Source organism: Fringilla coelebs, assembly GCF_963513975.1.
Source record: "Fringilla coelebs genome assembly, chromosome: 12".
NCBI lineage: Eukaryota > Metazoa > Chordata > Aves > Passeriformes > Fringillidae > Fringilla > Fringilla coelebs.
The window spans coordinates 14,779,418-14,794,565 of record NC_140038.1 but is presented as its reverse complement, the minus strand read 5'-3'; positions in this window follow the sequence as shown (position 1 = coordinate 14,794,565).

The following is a 15,148-nucleotide window of genomic DNA, read 5'->3' as shown; positions in this document are numbered from 1 at the left end:
TGGTTAGTAAATATTACTCTTTCCCTACCATTGTGTCTGGGGTTTAAATAATAACCTGTCCTCATACAGTGGTTGGCATGTATGCATCACCCTCATCCTGCCTGGCACTTTGGAGTGCACAGAACATCCTGCTGGTGCAGAACAAATTGTAGCTTTCCTGTCCATAGTATTTGCCCTCTAAATATTGCTCTGCTGTTTTGTATAGCACTTATTGTATAAATAATACCCTGCTGCCTCATAGTAATTGATATGTAAGTGATCCCATCAGGCTGCAGGGTTCTTACTCTGCTGATATTGTCTACTACACCAGCCCTGTGCAGGGAGGGACCCTGGCTCCCAGCTTAGCCCTTCACCACTGATGCTTGGGCCTTCTCTCAAGAAGCAGGGTGGTCAGTGGCCACAGAGCTAGGGCTGCCCTGCAACCATCACTGTGTGTCAGCAGGAAAAGGGATCCCCCCTTTGCTTAGCCAGCCAGCCTGTGGGAATGTCACCCTTCCTTGTGTCCTTCATAACCAGGAGCCACTTTTCCAGAGTCGGACAAAATCCTTGTGCCTTCCTAATTCCCAGATTCCCTGCAGTTTGTCTCCTGAAAAAAAAAAAACCTTGATGCTGCTTACAGCAGAGGTCACCTGCTTGTCCTCTTGTGTGGCTTCCTGCCTGTCACAGGAGACATGAAAGAATTCTGCATCACCAATAATGTTGAGAGGACAGAAGGCTCTTCATTGCTCATTCATTGGTTATTTGCCTACAATTGCCATTGGCCTCCTACTTGGATAAGCAGGTTGAACTGACATAAACACATGTACTTTGTGAATGTTATGCTCATTCCTTCCTAGATGCTAAGGTTCTCCACTCCTCCTGCATATTCCATGACATCTCATCTGTCCAGGTATTCTTGGAGAAAGGGCATTTTAACAACTTCAGTACCACAGTCTAGCAGAAAAGACAAGAAGGCTGGGGGTTTTTATACTTGGAATGGAAACTTTCTCACACTGCAGTCTCAGCTAAACACTCAAGCTTTACTCATTTCTCCATTGTGTGTATTGGCAAAAGTGAAGATAAATACATTGGTTGGCACCTTCTCTTCAACACTGGCACAGCTCATTTCCAGTTTCTTCTAGTCTCCAACTGGATTGCTTTCTCTTCTCTAACATCAAGTGCAACTGACTGTTTTTCTGCAAATCTGCATGCAGTACCTCTCCCATCAGAGATGTCTCTCTCTTCTGTGCTGTTGGGTATAATTAAACAATAATATTACTAAACTGGTTGGGTACAGGGGTCATTGGATGCTCTGATAGCTGATTGGATTTATGTCCCTTATAAAATCAGTCCTTTCCCAGAAGTTGCTTTAGGGATTCAAAGCCAGTTTTGTAGCAGACTACCAAAGACAGAGAGAAGCAATTCTGCAAATTCCATTATGTGCCTTGCTCATCCATTTGCATCTCTAAATTCTGAAATACCGTGCACAATTGGGCAGACCATCAGAGTTTTACTACACAGTTTTGACATCCTCAGACATCTCACAGCATCTCACAGAGCACCATACCCTTTGCTAACATGTCAAAATTTGTACTCAAGATTTTAGAAAGCACCATATAGAAGCATCCTGTTACATTTGTTAATGGCCAGTGGGTCTGGGGTCTCTTGCTTTCCACAATACTTGCTTTTAGTTTTCATTCCCTTTTGCAATCTCCTTATGATGGGAATGAGATTTCACTGAGTTGAGCAGAGAGCAGGCACAGGGCTCACAGCCTGAGGGGAGAGGATGTCCCTCTGTACATTTTGGATGGATTTTGTACATTCCCAATGCCCATAGGAGGTTCAAGGGACTCCAGATATTGGCTGACAAGGAATGGAGTCTGTAGGGACCAAACTTAAGGGGCCAAAATGAATCCCACTGTAGGCCCTCACCTTCCCATTATGCTTTAATTAAAAATCATTAACTGAAAGCATGACTCATTCAACCATGTTTGCAGGAATGCTCATCCTAAATGTTAGAGAGAATATTTTTGGTTTGAACATTTAGCTGTCAGCTATTTTCCTGAGCATCTCTCCTGTTGTGTGGTTTATTTCAGTGGTGCATCAATGTCCACAAATGCTGTGAATGCTCTTCAGCTGCAGCAGTGGAATTTCCATGCTCTGCAGGCTGCTGTGTGACAGTGCCCAAACGTTGTGTGTGATTTCATCCAATTCTCACACTGTGTGGAAAAGCCATAGAGCATTTTCCTTGCTATATTGTCTTAAGGAATCAATTCTTCTTCTGTCTGAAAGCAGTGTTCTCTGTGCCAACTTGTGGGGATTTAGACATCCTTTTGAGGGCTCTCCCTGCTGTCTTTTCAGGACTTGCAAGCAGTTACCTGTCTAGACTAGGTTTTAATAGAAGAATTTGGGATTAATGTTCCCAGCCTCAGAGGTAAATGGCATCTTTACTACTGATTCCAGTGGTAACTGGATCTAGCCACAAGAAAATTTACCTGCCTGTCTTATTGGAAGAATGACAAGACAGGTTAAAATAAATCATGATTATTACTGGCCTTTGAATTGGTCTTTTACACCAATAGTACAAAACAAATTTCCTTTCATACAGTTTCCCTTAGTATTGTTTCATATTTGGGTTTAAATACCAGCGTAACGTGCTCCAGGGTCCATTTAAAAGCCCACATCTCCTCCATCAATGCTGGACCATATGTGCATATTTTAAACACTTTGCTAGGCAGTTATTCTGCCTACAAGGGGATCTGTGTTGGTGCCTTTCTGTGCCTCAAAATGTGAGCACTGTTGGTTTCAAGGTGTTCCACATATCTCTGGAAAAACATTTTCTGTTGCCCTTACAGAACACTTCAGCAAACACTGGACAAGATTTTGGAGCTCTTCCTCAGCCACATCTTGTACATAGGAATTTATTTATTTACCTCTCAGAAAACTTGTTTTTGCCATCTAATTGCTGTTTGGGTTTTCTCCATAGCTCACTTTCTCTTTTTGAAGGTATGACATACAGACTTTGCTTAGCAAACTGCAAATTTGGGCTTAGCAGCAGCAGCTCTCCAAATGTCTGTGGCTTGTGTTTAGGTTACATTTCTTTCCCTTCTCAGTCTACACCTTACAGAATAATTTTATATTTCATGTAAGAGACTTGCTTTTAGTCAGGATTCCCGTGGTCTCCCCAAATTCACATTTGGGCTGTCTATGCTTGGCCAGCAGCACCTTTCTAGATTCCAAGATCCCTAAGGCAGAGACTGTCATCTGCCTGTGCTGGGGTTATTCAGGGGAGCCCAGAGATGTGAGCTGGAATGAAAAGATTATTGAAACCCATTTTGGAGAGGTTAATTGTCTTCCTCATGCTCTGTCTTTCAATGTCACATCCACACAGTTTTCTCCTAAGTTATACCATTGATAAGATCTATAAGATTAAAGGATCTCTATATACAAAATGTGCATTCAGGTCACAGAGTTTGGCTGCATTTCCAGTGCAGTGTGTCTGTTCTTTAGGGTAGTTTCACCATGTGTTTGAGGGGAACAGATCTTTCAGCATGGGCAGAGTTTCAAGAAAACGCTAAGACCTCCTTTGGAAAAAAAAGGGAAAGACTGTGATTGAGTTTTGGACTGAGCAATGGGTCCCATACGATTAAAATTTTATCCCTTTATCTTTGTTGCTTTTTTCAGGAAGTGTTTGCTTGAGGGGTTTTCTTGGTGAAGTTTTGGCCTGAGACAAGATGAGAATCCCAAGGCGAGGAACTGAAACTCTTCTTCCCCTTATTCTCTCTCTTATGACACAGAGTCCCATTACCTTTCCTCCTGGGTGGGTGAATACATCACCCAGAGAACAACATCCACTGCAGGGAGGACAATTTCTTAAGCATCTTTTCCATCTCATCACTCCTTTCTTTCTAGCTCCCTTGCCAGCCTCATAAAATAGGACTTCAAGCTTTTGAGGTCTCTGATGGATGGTCCCTCTCTGTGGCAGCCCCAAAACAAGCTAGTTTGGCCGTGAACCATTTTGTCCTTATCTTCTTTCTTGCCGTGGTTTCTTCTCTGCTGTACAATTTGGCTCCCTTCTAAAGCATCACCACAGTAGAAAAACACAAGGGAGAGATTTATCTTCTGCCTGGAGTCCCTGTTGGTTTCTTCCCAAGAAGAAAAGGACAGTCTGAACCAAAGGCAGGAATTACTGTTTGGACAAAGTGACCTGACAAGTGAATAGGAGCAGGGGATGAGTGTCCGTGCCCAATGGAAGCGCCCCTAGCATGGAGAGCTGAGCATCCCTCGGTGTTCCCTGCACTGTGAAATCCCCTTGGAATGACTGGTGCACGACAGGACAGCTGACTGTGCTCTGTTCCCCAAAAGGAACGAAGCAGCACTAAATTAAACAGAGAACTTATTGACTGAGCCAGTTAAATTCAACACACACTGTGTGTTTTAGCTCAGAGTGAAGCTGCACACCAGAACGGTCTCCTGGTATGGGAACAGTTTGAGCAGACAAAAAAAGGAAGGAACTGTGCAGGGATGCAATGCTATGAAGATGCTCAGAGGTCTGGAGCACTTCTTCTCTAGGGACAGGCTAGGAGTGCTCAGCCTGGAGAAGGGAATGTTCCAGGGAGACCTTAGAGCACCTTCCAGTGCCTAAAGGGGCTACAAGAGAGCTGGAGAGGGACTTGGGACAGGAACATGTAGTGACATGACAAGGGGAAATGGACTCAAACTGACAGAGGGGAGTTTACATTAGATATTAGGAAATTCTTTCCTGAGAGGGTGGTGAGACACCAGTACAGGTTGCCCAGAGAAGCTGTGGATGCCCCATGGCTGGAAGTGTTCAAGGCCACGTTGGACAGGTCCTTCAGCAAAGTGGTCTAGTGAAAGGTGTCCCTGTCCACAGCAGAGGGATTGGCACTGGATGATCTTTAACATCCCATCAAACCCAAACTGTTCTATCCTTCTATGACTATCAGGTGCCATGAGACGGCAGTGGCTGTGCGAGTGACTGGAGATGAATATAAAGGGAAAACATGAAAGAGGAGATTATCTGGTGAGATTTCAGCAGGGCCTTAAGCCATCCCCACTTCCAGGAAAGCCCCTGGTTTGCAGAGCCAGGCAGCAGCCTCGGGCACTGCCCCTGCTCAGCGCCCTCCGGCTGCTTGGCTCCGTCCCGGGACAGGACCAGGAGGCAGCGCTTTGTCCATGGCCCACAAAACCTTTCACCACTGCTGAAGCTGTCAAGAGGGGGACAAAGTGGTCTGGGAGAGCTGGTTGAGGAGGAAATGAGAGGAGACAGCGAACCATTCTCCTGCTGTCATGCATGAGGCAGTTTCAGGGGGTGCAATGCCCAGCCATTGATTGAGTTTTCCTAGAACCAGAGATGGGAGTGAAAAGCTGCTTCTCTTCCTTAATCCTTCCTGTACCATTCAACCTCCTGGAGAAATACAAGCTGGCATGGATGTTTTGTGCTCAATTTAGTTGTCAGAGGTTTGCTGGCAGAGGAAATGGAGAAGTAGGAGAGTCTTGTTCAACACAGCCAAGGCAGCAAAACCCTCATTTATAGTCTGAATGTGGAGCTTGTGGCCTCTTTGTGCTGTGTGCCCTCTCCATAAGCTGGAAGGCAGAGTGAGCCCAGTACCTTCAGAACTGACAGTGATCATATAATTCCCAGACAACAGACCACTTGGGTGAAAACCCACCCCAATGCTCTGGCAAAGACCCTTCTTTTGACACCAGAGTGTGTGAGATCCTTCAGCAGCACTAGCAAAACTCACAGTTTCATTGTGGTTGGGGGTTCACATTGCTGCCAGAGAAATTACCTGAAGTCCCAGTGAGTAGAGACTGGAAGGAAAAGTTCTTTTACTCCCAGGACTTCCTCTGCTTGCCTTGCACAAAGAGTCTGTGGGAACATTTGATATGCATGTGCCTTTCTAAGGAGTCACAAATACTTTGAGGATCTGGGTACAGGAGAAAATTGTAATCCCTTGCTTCTCCAATGAAAATGCCAGTGATCTGCTCAGTAAGAAAAGATTGTTCTCCATCTTCTTGAGTTATGAAGGAAAAAAAAATATGCCATGAAATTGGTAGATTTCAAAAGTTGCAGATTATTTATGGCAAATAGTAACAGGCTCCTGGAACATTGGCACTATATCCTGAACAGCACACGGCAGGATGGCTCCCCTCTTTCAGCCAGTAACCAGAAAACCCCAGGCCCTCTCCCATGCCATTTGCCCTTTTTTCTTCCAGGTCATCCCAAAGGGAGGATCAGTTTGTGATTCCACCTTCCTAGCAAAACTAAACCGTTCATGTCTTGAATTTATGAGACAGGAAATCCACTTGGGAGGAAAACTGGGGCTGAAACAGCCTCGTTTAAGTAAATCTAAGCACAGTGTTTACACAATGTCTGGAATTAATGCAGAGAAAACTTTCAGGTGCCAACTTTGGAAAGAGAAAATGGGGAGCAAAAAGAGGCAGATACTAAGACTGTGATGAAGCTGGAAGCTCTTCCTCCAGGCTGGATGAAAGGTTGCTTTTACTGCTGTTAAGCACCAGCAGCACGCTGTACTCTCTGAGTCAAGGCACAGATAGGATGTGACTGCTCCTCTATCTTTTTTGGGCCCAAGTTGTGACACCATGAGGAGGTTTAATATCACCAGCTGTGTGCATTGCCAGCAGGGACAGCCTCACCCAAGACCATGGTGGAGTCTGTCTGATGTGGAAACACATCAGTAGAAAGTGTCCTGAGCCAGAGGTTGCTGCAGTTCTGTATCTTGTGGGGGTGCCCATTCCCATGGAAGGACATAAATGCAATGGGGCCACCACCAGTGTGACACAGTGTGCAGAGAGACCCCACAGCCACACACAGCGTCCTGGGGCTCTCACCTTGAGCCTCCTGAGGTTGTTGTTATTCCAAGCTAGCTTGACGTTTTCTGTCCACCTGGAAAGCTCATTGTGAAGTTGGCAGGAACCAGCTTTGCAGTGTCTCTTCCAGTGCCACCCAGTGCCCTGTTAGGTGAACTTCCACGTGGTATTTCTTAGGAGCATCCAAGCTGATTTTGGGTAGCAGAGTATTAACACTTACCAGGTCTGGGCAGTAACAAGCAGAGCCTGTGAAGATTTAGGTCTCCATGCCTACAGATTCTCTAATAAAACTTGGTTTCAAACATTCATAACTTCTGGAAAGCCATTCTGAAGAGCTGAGCTGGGTCAGAGCAGAAGGGCTGTCCATGAACCCTTTCAGGTTCTGCTCCATCCCAAACCATTCCATGGTTCTTTGGAATCTTCTGCCAGCACAGAAGTGCTGCAGAGATTTGCTGTTCTGCAGTCACATTCACATCTTGTTCTGCAGCCAGAGAGGGATGATTTCTCATTGTTAAGGCTACATCTTTGTACAAATGAGGTTTTAGCCTTCTCCTGAAACAAGTGAGAAGTCAAACTGTGCACTAGGGAAAATCTCCAGTGCAGCCTGTGCATCATCCACACGCTCCAGCAGAGCAATAGGACATCCCAGCAATGGGGCCAAGGGGATGCTGCCTCTCAGATGAGCTTTACCTGTCCTACACAAGCCCCCTCAGAGGATTTTCCAGGTCCCTCAATCTTTTATTCCTCCTTCTCCATACTGGGCTTTGGCAGCTTGGATCCTACGTGCACAGAAACAGCAGCTTTTGTGGTTTTCATGGGATTTATAGTGAGCCAACGCATTTGGGTGGGAAAAGTTGTCAGTTGAAGGGCTCTCATTGAGTTCCTTGGATCATGGCCCAAGCTGCCATCTTCACACCTCACATCTGGGGAGATTCTGGTTTCTCTTCTTTTGTGTTGTGTGGGTTTTGCTTCCCATGTCTGGGGGAGTTTCACTTAATGCTGACAGCACCTCCAGAAAAAAAGTGTACAGGATACAAGGAGACTTTATGGAGTGCAAAATCACCCACCAATTTCTAAAAATTAGATGTCTAACAGTGCTCCAGGCTCCCTTGCTAGCTGACAGAAAAGGCTGAACTCCTCTATAAAGGTTCTCAGCTCAGACACCTATTCTTTAAGGAGATTAACTGCTCTTTAAGAACTTTCAGTTCCTCCTCTTGGACTAGAGAGGATTTGGAGTGTGAGCTTCAACCAGTCTCAAAGGCTCATTGTTCCCTTGAATTCTGAGGCTCCAGTGCCTGTGTGAGTGCAGCTCTGGCTTTCCATATCAAGCAGAAACTTGGAGCCATGGCAGCCCAGGGCTTGGTGCTGATCCCACACCTTGCCTGAAAGGCTCCAGCTGTCATCTGCTTGCCATGAGTGGGTGGTTTACAACTTCTCTGTCCTTGAAGGATAGAAAAATTGCTGTGGTGGACGTTGCTAGTGGCAGGCAGTTCTGGTTTTCCTGCAAGAGGGATGGTTTTGGAATGACTGGTGGCATGGGCTGCTGCTGTCCTGGAGCCTGTGTGTTTAACTTGTTACTGAAATCAGTGGAGATGTCATGTAGAACCAGGGTACACCAGGGGAAGAGGGGAGCAGTTCTGTGGCAGATATCAGACAAATGCTCAGGAAACCTTTTGTGCTTTGTAGGAGTTTTGTTCCAGCCCATCTGCCGGAGCTTGGATCACTAACTGAACCTAGCACGGGACTGTTTAGGTTTTGTCAAGATTTCCTCTGGCATCCTGCTCATTGAAAGCATGAGCCTACAACCTTGAGCACTCTGCCTTTTCCTGTGGTGTGTGAGCAGTATAATCAGATAAAAAGTCAGATTATAACAGACTGCAACTGTTTTATTGGAAGAGAAGTCATAAAGACCCTGGAAAGGGTAGAGCAAGCACCAGCTTTGGCTGTGTGTGGGAGGACAGAGAGGAGCTCTGGAGCTCATGTCATGGCTAAAGGCACCCTGGTTCCATCAACAGAGCTGTGTCTGACCATGTCCACACCTGCAGTGGCAAGGGGTGCTTGAGGACAGGAGCCAGCTGAGGCTGGAGGTGAAACCTCACATTACCCCTCATCTTCAATGGATGTTCTCTGTTTGGTGCACCCAAAGTGCCTCAGTGCCACCAGTTTGCCATCCCCTGGTGCAATCCTGCAGGGCTGTCAGGACCACATGCCTCAATGACAAAATGCCTGAGCAGTTGCTGCCATGTGTCTTTTTGATTGGGGGGAAAAAAAAATACTTTATTGTTGCAGGGATTACTTCAGAAACTGAGCAGGCAGGAGCAGCATCCAAGCTGCTCTGCACATAAAGGCCTTGCAGAATGGTTAGGAAGCCAGACAGAATGGAATATTTCTCTTATTTTCTTTACAGCTGAAAAAACATGAAAAATTACAGGAGTGCATTTATTGCCATAATTCTGTTCCAAAGTTTTGCCTTATTTAAAAAGAAAATGAGAAGAAGAAATAAAACTGATTTTGCCTGCCTCACTCACTTCACCCACCTCCTCTTCCTTCCCTCCCATTTCCTGGACCTGGCTGAGGTTTCCAACTGAAAAACCCTGATTCCAGCACAGAGGCTGAGAAGACACAGACAAGAAGGTGTTTGTTTGTAGAGATCACAGAGGAGCAGTCTGTAGGTTCACAGAGGAGAGGATAAACCACTGTTGGATTCCAAAACCTACAAGGGCAGAGGATCTGCTCTCCTGATGCCCCTGCTGGGTGGTGGGGTCTCCTCAGACCTCATCAAACCCCTGGTCTCAAGTGTTGATGCCTGAAAATAATAATGCTGAGATAAAGCTGGATGGAGGTGACCACATGTCCTAGAGAAACTAAGGTCCATCCCTGATGGGGAATAAACTGGGGATGGAAAACCAGTTGAGGAAAGAGAATCCAAGGCTAAATAAACAGAGCTGAGCTTAACTCTTGCTCAGGAGCCTCTTTATATCCATAATTTTAGAGGAAATATTGTCTTTGGACATGCCTTTATGTCCAGGCATATCTTCTAGGTAATGAGTGACATCTTTTTAGCTGCCAGAAGCAAAATGGAAGTGTACTAAAGGCTTTCCAAAACTGAGAAAGAAGGAAGCTTAAAATGACACCTCTGCCCCTACTGAAAAAAAAAAAAAAAAAAAAAAAGGAAAACAATTGCAACAAGGGTGATTAACGTGATCTGGAGCAAGCAAAGGCCACAGGAAAAACTGCAGATGGGACTCAATTAAAATAGACTAGAACAGAAAATACTTTCCAGCAAGCAAACATCTTTGACTGTGCTGTGAATGGGCCACCTGGTGATTTTCCACTGTACAGTCTGACTGTGTAGGTACTTTGTTGAACCTCCACTGTAGTGACTTTTCCTTTTCTTGCTCCCTCTACATTCTTCAGCCATTTGAAAAGCTGGGGATGTGGTTGAAAGAGCAAGGGATTAAACCTGTCTGCACATAGGTACACATTTCCCCCCACACTGGGATTCTCAAATAAACATATTTATATGCAGCCAATTTAGGACACTGCACCCAACCTGACACAGAAGCACAGTCTTAGGAGGAAAATAGAGTGGCAATAAACTTCAGTGAAAGGGACAGTTGTACTCTGGGATGGGGAGCTCCTGAGCACAGCAGCAATTCCCAGCCCCATCCTTCTCAAAAAGGCAGGAGTTCTTTCCTGAATTCTTCCAGGCCCAGGGTGAATTGGAGAGGGCCTTGTTTCTGTCTTGGGCACTGGTTAGAGATGGTAGGATGGCTGGAATTTTTGTGGCAGTTTGGTTGGATTCTTGCTGCTCCAGACTGCTCGGTACCCCACACAGGGACGGAGGCACAGCCTGACCTTGTGTAACTCCTCCTGCCTCCTCCTCTCTTCTCACCACAAAACCTGCCTGCCCCAGCTGCTCTCTCAGAAGGTGCAAATGGAGTTTTGCAGGGGAGCAGTCTGCAGGGATGGGAGGTGTTTTTGCAGCATGAAGCTGGCAGAAAGCATGGTGTGATCATTGCTGCCCGTCTGGAAGGCTCTGTGCTGCAAGAATTACCCCTCACAGTGCTCCCCACTAGAGCCTGGACAAACTTCTCTCTTCAGCTCCACCAAAGTGTGTGCAGAACAGCCTCTCTTCAGGGTGACTTCTGCCAGAAGAGAAGGACCCTGAAACTGAATTGGAGTCTGCCAGCAGTGACCTAGCAGCTCCTGTGGGTGCAGGAGCTCACTTTATTCTAGTAGCCAGAATACCTCAATGATTTCCAAAGGAGGATATGTCCAGAGGCCTGGGTTATTTATGACACATATGGTAGGGGCATTGACTGTATTCCCAGCATGTTTCCAAGGCTTCTCTCCTTAGCCATGCAGCTGCAGCTGGGGCCAACCAGTAAGATGCTGAGCAGGAAATGTTCCTGCCACTGCTTAGCCTGCTCCAGACTGTACCGAGCTGTGGCGTTTGCAGGGGTCCCCAGGACGAGGTGAGAGATGAGGGAATCTGACTCCATTTATTATTTTATGCACTTACATGATAATAAAGAATGGTACACTAAAACCATACCAAAGAGTAGAGAAAGAATACATCAGAAGGCCTAACAAGAATGATAATGAAAAAATCTTGAGTGAATCCTCAGAGTCCGACACAGCTGATGGTGATTGGCCATTAAGTAAAAATAATGCACATGAAACCAATCAAACATGCACCTGTTGGTAAGCAATCTCCAGCCACATTCCAAAGCAGCAAAACAGGGAGAAGCAAATGGGAGAATATTGTTTTTTCTCTGGGGCTTCTCATCTTCCCAGGAGAAGAAATCCTGGCGAAGGGATTTTTCAGAAAATCTGGCAGTGACACCGAGCCTTTACTTATCCTTGAGCAGAGTTCCTCTGTGCCAGATCCCACCTGACTGAGCACACCCTGACACTCCCACACACTGAGCTGCACCCTCCAGTCAGAGACAGCTCCCACACTGGAGCTACTCGCCCTGCTCTGCCCCGGCAGTCAGTCTGTTTAGATGTTGCTTTGGCATGACAGGAACAACCTCCCCATTTCCCTTGTCAAGGCAGAGCAGGTCTCCATCCCCTGTGCTATCCACATCTGCTCACACAGCCCTCCCTCCTCACTCACTTGCTTCCAGAGCTGCCTCTTCAAGGAGCTGTTACCCTTTAGCCTGTGCCTGGACATCCCCTGGAGGCACCAGGGAGCAGAGGCATTGCAGCATGGAACCACTGCTCCAACACAGGACATTGATCAAAGGCATTCCCAGGGCACTGAATCCCAACCAGAGCTGCCTGCAGACTCAGGGCTGGATCTCCTTGGCATGCTGCAGGGGAATGAAAAATGAAGATCAACATTGCAAACAGCACCCTGAGGAGTAGGTTGGGTTTCTTGCTGGCAGGGACTCAACACTTTCGCAGAATACACCCAAAACATTGTTATTCTGATTTGTTAACCGCTGCTCACAAGGAAAATCCATTTCCTCTGGGCTTCTGTGGGATAGGAGGAGGTTGGGTTTTTTCCTCCATAGCTAAACCAAACTGCAAAGATACCACTGGTCTCAGCTGTTGTCATATAAAGCTGTTTTCCCTTGTGGAAGATCAGCATGAAGTTTGAATAAGACCAAGAGTACATGAGCCTGTCTTAGCTTTTGGGACAAAGGAAATTTCTTCTGGTTAGGGCATTCTGTTGTGTGGTGCCTTACCTGATGGGCAGATGAACCTGCTCTCCTCCTATCCACTGCCAGTGTGCACAGAAACACCAACTCAGAGCAATACCTGTTTCCTGTAGCCACAAACCCTGGAAGTCTTTTCAGCAGCCAGCTCCTGCTGTATTTAAACATCTGTGTCACCTTGCTCTAGGATACTTCTATTCTTTAGAAGGCAACCCAGGCCAAAAGCTGCCTGCCTCTCTTGGCTGAGTTTAGCTCATGACACTCAGGGCTATTCAGCTTACTTTTATTCTGGAAAAATGCAAGTCAGTGAAAGGCACCTCATCTAAGCAGTGTGGAGAAATAAGAGTTTTTATTTAATACTCAAACAGGTATTTTACTCGTGATTAGGAGAGTATCCTCAACCCAAATCCCTTCTGCCCTGCAGGATCCACCCTGACAGAAACTCCATCACTTCCTTGGGCACCAGTTTCAGTGATCCATACCCACTGTGCAGAATGTGGGCTTTGTTTCCCATTTGATTTTACTCAACATATGTCACCAAGCTATTAGTTCTGGTCATGAATTTCTGCTAGATTAAAGAGCCCTTTAGCACCAGCAGTCTCTGCTTGAAACTATTTGTGCACAGTTGTCAACTTCTCAGTTTTTCTTTTTTTATTTGTTACAATAATTAGGTTGAAGCTTCCTGCTTTTTAGTCTTTCCCCATACAGCATTCTGTCCAGCCCCCAGATCTTTGCTAGTGGATATTTCTCCACCACCTTTTTCTGATATCTTCATGACAGCCCAGGGGTGTGCAAAGTATTCCCATTGTTCACCTCTAATGCACAGAGAGGAATTCCTGTTTGGCTCACTCTTGGATAATAGCAGTAGCTCTCCTGAGTGACTTATTTCTAGGGCTCAACATCCCGTGGTCAGGCATGCATTTCTTGTACAATTTTATATTTGATTCTATTAAAACACATTCTGTGTGGAAACCCATTGGATCTAATACCAACCCCTGTGGATGCCCATCAGAAATATTCCCCTCAAGGCCACTCAGATGGATCCCATCAGGGACCCCACCAGCCTGGCTTCTGCCAAGCCATTTTAATGGATGTAGTACTGGCATTGCACATCTTCATATCACAGAACCCTGAAAAATTCAAACCTTATCAAAATCTAATTACATTGTGTTGCAGCCATGCAGGCAGCTTTATCAAACAAGCTTAGAATCATGCCAAATAATAAAAGGCTGGAAGCACCTGTTTTATACACAAGTGCCTTAACTAAGATTGCTATTACATCCATTCTTCAGTGCTTAATGAACTGAACTCTGTATCAGATTTTCCATTATTTTGCCTGGAATTTATGTCAATCAAACTAGCACATATTTGTGAGGCTCATCATTGTGTATCTTGGCTGGCTGTGGACTCAGAGCTTCAGTGCTTGGGACCTGCCCCAGCAGAGATTATGAACGAGCATCAGTGGGCCAGCAGCTCACTCAGCTCTCTAAGGACTCCTGGGTATTGCTTGGCCAAGCTGATTGCAGGCTGTTTGTCAGTAGCAGACGGTGTTTCCTACTCCCCTTGCTTTCCTGAGGAGCAGCAGGCCCTTCATTGCCCCCAGAGCCCACTGCCCCAGGGCTGGCTGCCAGACTCTCTGACCTCCTCTGCACTGCCTGTCCCTGCAGGGAAATGGTGAGGTCAGCTGTCATCTGCAGAAAAGGTTTGTCATGCATTGTTTGTGCAGACATCACCCCTCACCAGAGAGACACCCAAACACATGGACAGCTCCCAGAGCTCTCCCTGAGGTTAGCACTTACCTGGCATTTTATTCCCATGCACAGGAGAAAATGGGATATCTCCATTTGATCTTGTTCAACCTCTGCCAATGCGTTCCATCCCTGTTCTCTCCTATTTTCTGCCAGTAGAGCTGTCTCTGTTCACTAAAGAGAAGGTTTTGTGGTGTGTCAGATTAAAATGAATGAGAGCATGGAGGTCAGCTTTTTCATAGGTGAAAGGTTAATGCTGAACTGTACAGGATGGGGTTTATTTTTGACCTTTCCTTGTGCCAGTGGGGATATGTAATGGAGTTTTCTATGAGTCCAGAAGGCATACACCTGGAATGTTACCTGTCAGCTGAAGTCATCTGGAATCTTTCTAGATCACAGGAGTGAAACAGCCAATATTCAGACCTCAAAGGAAACACCAGTGATTCAGTAGGTGTGGTCCTTCCTTCTGAGTCAGGGCTGAAAAGTGATGCCAGACTGTGCTGGGTTGCCAGAGGACCTGTTTTTTATTTGAAATATTGAAACCAACTTGAGCCTTTGTGGTGATTTAACACAGCATGGTATTATACTGCATGGTAATCCAGTTAGGATTAAATTAGCTGGCCTCCCTATATTGCTTCTGTCACTCAATGTCAGCAGGATGATTCTTTCTTTTCCTGAAGCCTTCAGAGGGAGCAGGTTGCTCTGACTAATTAAGGAATCCCAAGAAGATATTTTTAGAGCAGATTTAAGATGCCCAGAACTGTATCCTGTGGATTTCTTGTATTAGTTCTGGATCAATTTGCACTTGAAGATATGCTGGCTCTCTGTGCAAAAAGAGTTGTAACATTTCACTTTTCCCCCATGCAGAGGGCAATTTTCCCTTCAGAGCATTTTAAGGAA